Raw genomic sequence first — 5865 nt, 5'->3', positions numbered from 1 at the left:
TTCTACTGATTATTTGATTGCAGTGTTTTTTTTTATTGCATTGTAATTGGGTATTTTTTATTTTTTATTTAAATTTACTGTATGTACTGTAGTTATTTTTTTATCATTTTATTTTTGTGTGGGTTTTTTTTATTCTTACATTTTTCATTTGAAAAGTCAATTTATTTTCATATTTTTTTAAATATATTTTAGATTTCTTTTTTGTTTTATTTTAATTGTTTGACAATTCAACCGATAAGTCAAAAATGAGTTGAATTGTCAAACGTTCTACTAGTGACTAGTAGAATGTTTGTCTTACTAGAAACATCCATCCATTCACCCATCCATTTTCAGTGCCGCTTATCCTCACGAGGGTCGTGGGAGTGCTTGAGCCAATCCCAGCTGTCAAAGGGCAGGAGGCACAGTACACCCTGAAACGGTTTCCAGCCAATCGCAGGGCACATGGAGACGGACATCAGTCGCCCTCACAATCACACCTAGGGCCAATTTAAAGTGTCCAATTAATGCTGCATGTTTTTGGGATGTGGGAGGAAACCGGAGTTCCCGGACAAAACCCACACAGGTGGGGAACATGCAAACTCCACACTGGGAGAGGCCGGGATTTGAACCCCAGTCCTCAGAACTGTGAGGCCAACACTCTAACCAGTTCTCTGTGCTGCTTATGAGAAACATTTTGCCACAATTAATGTTACCTTTGGACCGATCCATCCATCCATTTTCTTAGCCGCTTATCCTCACGGGGGTCGCGGGAGAGCTGGAGCCTATCCCAGCATTCAGTGGCCAGTCGGGACGGTACACCCTGAACTGGTCGCCAGCCAATCGCAGGGCACATCGAGTAAAACAGTCGCACTCACAATCTCACCTAAGTGCAATTGAGAGGGTAAAATTAATGTTGCATGTTTTTGGGACCTGGGATGAAACCTGAGTACCCGGAGAAAACCCACGCAGGCACAGCGTTAACATGGAAACTCCACACAGGCTACTTTTATTCAAATATAGTAGTTTTGTTGCATTACTAATATTGTAGTTTGACTCGTCTGCCAAAGTTGTACTGCTGGGACACAGAAATATAAAATAATTGAAAAGAAAATGACTTGTAACACAAACCAGACAAGCCAGCACACAAGTAAATCTCCAGCGCGAGTGCAGCGCTTTTTCCTCACTAGTTGCAAAACTAAACTTAATGGTGATTGTATTTATCAAAAGGAGGGGAAAAAAAACCTCTTCATAGCTATCTAGCCCGGTGTGCAAAAGTATTTACCACCCTTGTTAAATCATGAATAACTGTGCCGAATCACATATTTTCAGTTTATTTTCGCTGACCTCACGCAAGCCTGATTACTTCCAGACGTTAAATGAAGAAATCAATTAAATAGAACCCGTGCGATCCAAAAAAAAAAAAAATGAAGTCGGATGAAAGATCTCAAAGAGCGTTCTAAGGCAAAAATCACTGCTGACCAAAAACAACATAAAGGCTCATCTTACTGAAAAAAATAAACATAAAAAAAAAAACATCTGAACTTTTGGGGTGAATATAAAATGGACTGGCACGGTAGTTCCGCTGGTAAGATCGTTGGCCTCACAGTTCTGAGGACCCGGGTTTGATTCTAGCCCCTGCGTGGAGTTTCCATGTTCTCCCCGTGCCTGCGTGGGGTTTCTCCGGGCACTCCGGTTTCCTCCCACATCCCCCCAAAAACATGCAACATTCATTTTACACTCTCAATTGCCCATAGGTGTGATTGTGAGTGCGACTGTTTGTCTTAATGTGGCCTGCGATTGGCTGGCGACCAGTTCAGGGTGTTCCCCATCTCCTGCCCGTTGACAGCTGGGATAGGCTCCAGCACTCCCCGCGACCCTCGTGAGGATAAGCGGCATAGAAAATGAATAATGGATGAATCTGAGAGGGGGCAAATACTTTTCCAACGGCACAAGTATTTGTACTTCGTTACTGCTCACCTCCGCACCAATGACATCACAACTAAGTTTGATTGTCAGTGACGTCACGCTGATGTCACCCGCATGAGGTCATCAGCATCCAGGAAGCGAGCGTTGAAGTGAGGAGCCGTCTTCACCTTCATCATCCGTGCGATTGGACGCCGTCAATGGAGAGAGCGAAGAGGTTGGGGCGGGTGGGAGGTTGTGGGCGTGTGTGTATGTGTGTGTGTGTGGGGGGGGGGGGTGCAGTGACCCAATAGCCGCAAAAAGCAATGAAGTCATCCGCGCTGACTCATATTCCCACATGACAGCAACACCAGCAACAGCACTCACAATACCAACGAGGTGAACCAACGTCCTCATTGACACACACATACACACACCAAACTCACCAGACACACACAAGCGTACTGCAAGTCTAAAAAATACACACACACACACACACACACACAGTGTGCATAATTATGAATATATTTTTTTTAAATTCTGAGTTGTAGTGTACTCTGTTGTCAATTGTATATTTGATTTAATTTTGACTCTAACACTACTTCTAGTCTTATTTTAATTTTAATTGACATTTTAAATTTAATTGTATTACTTTATGTGATTATTTTATTATGTACAATTTAATGTTCCATTAAATGAAATGAAACTTTATTAAAATAAAAATTTTAAAAAATCTGGGGAATGTATTCAAGAGATCCATCCATCCATTTTCCGAGCCGCTTATCCTCATGAGGGGTCACAGGTGTGCCGGAGCCTATCCCAGCTAACTACGGGCGAAAGGTCGGTCAGTCGCAGGGCACGTCGACACCGTCACCGAGCGGGAATCGATCCCACGCAACAAAGTCAGGTGTGTCGTGATTTATATAGAAAATTTTAAATTGAAAAATCGAATTCAGAAAAAAATGTTTATAGAATCAATCATGAGGTACATCCTATTCTTGTGATGTGGTGCTAATAAGCACAATAAAAAAAAATGGAGCTCTCTTCAGAAGTGAGCGTTTTGGTCAAATCTCTTTGTTTGTGCGGGTGGACTGCATCAAGTGTCCTGTGTATGTAACCCCCCCCCACCCCACCCCACCCACCACACACACACACACACACACACAAGATCTAGTCTCCTTTACTCTAGCTTGTTACAAATCACAAAACAAACCGATCTGCGTGAGGGCCAAACGACGAAAAACTGCAAAAATCGAAGCCCAAGGTGAGGACGGCGGCGGGTTCTTTGTTGCAGGAAGCCTGACATCATCGGCCCGTTGAGCACGTGCCGCCGCTGCCGCCGCCGCCGCCGCTGGCCATGCTGACGGTCCCTTTGTGCGCCCCACGCGTCTTTCGCGAGCAGAAAAACGGACATCTGCTGGTGGAAATTCAAAAGGGAGACTCGGGGACTACCGTGTGTGTGTGTGTGTGTAGCGTAAGGGCGGGGTGGGGGTGGGGGGGGACAAAAGTGGACAAAGAGAGGCCTCGCATGAGTGTGTGTGTGTTTAAATGTTGGGGTGTGTGTGTGTGTGTGTGTGTGTAGAGGGGGCGGACACAGTAACCCAAAGATGTCTTTCATCATCAGATGGGTGAAAGAAGAGGTGGGCTGGTGCTGGTCGGTTGGGGGCGGGGGGGACAGCGGGGACCACTCTGATGGCCAGATGGTCACAATCAGTAACATGACCTCACTTGTACTTTCACAAGTATCCTGTAACTCACACACACGCACACACAGAAAAAGCCCAAGAATTTTCTCCCCATCTAGATGGATCGCTCAGGCCCGGGCCAGAACCGCGGTCATGTCGTCATGTTTCGTTAGTATGCTCAGTTAGGAAAAAAATTGCTCAAAAAGTTATTTGAGAAGGTATTCCATATACAGTACTTGATATCCATGTAATGGTAACATCGTTGTACTCACTATTAGAACAACTTCAGCAGACTGATAATAATAATTAAAAAAAAAAAAGAGTTTGAACATTTGTTCCAGATGTAGACGATACACTTGAATTTGAAGTATCAGACAATTTTTTGGCATACAAGTAATGTTTTTCTTTGTTTTATATTCATTATTTGATTTTATGTGATTCTATTCATTTTAGAAATGTGGAGTAATTTTTTTGTATTATTTTAATATTTTATTACTTTATTATTCATCATCAGTGTGACTTTTTTGTAATTATTTAATCCTAATGTATGCTTTTAATTACCAAACTAAAAATGAAAAATATATTTTATTTAAAATTCAGGTTTCAGTTTTATTTTCATTAATGTATTTATATGTGTTATGTATTTCTATTAGTTGTACATTTGTAGGATATATTTTGCATTTGCTGCTGAAATAAAATTTAACTGTGTTGAAATACATTTCTTTACTGTGGTTTCATTTGATGTTTAAAATTAAAGGTATTTTTGTATGGTAGGGAACAATTTATTTATTTAGGTTTTGCATAGTGCTTTTAAATATTATTATACTTCTAGTTTTATCACCATTTGAGGGTTTATTCAACGATATTCAGTCGATGTACTAGTGTACTCTATGGCATCGGAGTTACATTTTCTTCCAGCCAAAAATATTATATATTATTATTTATATTTCCTCAAAGCTATTTGACTTTTTAGTTGATCTCAAGCTCAAGGTCCATGTAATACCTCATTAGTAAGACAATTCAGCACACTAGCGAAATGACTGGTGCAAATGATTACAACAACTTGTCTTACTAGTATTTTTTCCCTACTAGTGCCACTTTTGACCTACAAGTCACAATTAAACCTTAGTACAAACCTACCGTGCTGCACAAGTCACACAATGTCACACACTAGTAACCTCCTGGATCCCACTAGTGACACCAAAATTGCCCACTAGTAATTTTGCCTCACTAGTACACCATAGTTGTATCACTAGTGTGCAGAAATATAGTGAAGAAGAAAGTGTTATTAGTAAGATGTGGCACTCTACAGTCGACGTACGCAAGGCAGAAACCCGATCGTGGTTGTTCATATTGATCGGGTCTGTCCTGCCCCTGAGGACCCCCCCACCCGTTTCCCTTCTAATGGAGCGAGGCGACCTCTCGGACAAACTACGCTACAGCCACTGTCCAATCACAGGGTTTGAGGATTGGGGGCAAAATCCAACCCGCCCTCCCCACATTCTGGTCTTGCACGTATCACGCCATTCTGCTCTCCTGCTGCTGCTTTTTTTTTCTTTTGAGGAGGGGGTGGCTTTAATCCCGGTCTCACACCCACATGCACACACACACACACACACACGCCTTGCAGGACGAAAAGCCTTTCCCGGATTGGCTCCGCCCTTTTGGCCCCCGTCTAGACTGTGATTATACACCTGCTCCATATTTACATTCTCCTTTTCTTTTTTAACAGAATCTCAGAGGATCGTTTCAGATTCGGTTGTAATTTTTCCCTCCCCCAAAAATCTTGATTTCATTGGTGACCATCCATCCATCCATTTTCGTAGCCGCTTGTCCTCACAAGGGTCGCGGGGAGTGCTGGAGCCTAACCCAGCTGTCAACAGGCAGGAGGCGGGGTTACACCCTGAACTGGTCGCCAGCCAATCGCAGGGCACACGGAGACAAATAGCCGCACTCACGATCACACTTAGGGGCAATTTAGAGTGTCCAATTAATGTTGCATGTTTTTGGGATGTGGGAGGAAACCGGAAAACCCACGCAAGCACGGGCAGAACATGCAAACTCCACACAGGTGGGTCTGGGATTGAACCCGGGACCTCAGAACTGTGAGGCCAACGCTCAGCTGATCCACTGTTCCACCCCAGTATCATTTGTTTTGATTAATTTCTGTTTAAAGTACAGTGGCCAAAACAAAAAAAGAAAAGCAAAAAAAAAAGTTTTTTCTTTCCAAAAAAAAGTTACCACAAACTGTCACATAAGTGTGAAGGCATAGACATATATTTTTTTTGTAGTTTTAATA

This window comes from Syngnathoides biaculeatus, chromosome 5 (assembly GCF_019802595.1).
Source record: "Syngnathoides biaculeatus isolate LvHL_M chromosome 5, ASM1980259v1, whole genome shotgun sequence".
Lineage (NCBI taxonomy): Eukaryota > Metazoa > Chordata > Actinopteri > Syngnathiformes > Syngnathidae > Syngnathoides > Syngnathoides biaculeatus.
This window is presented reverse-complemented; position numbering follows the sequence as displayed.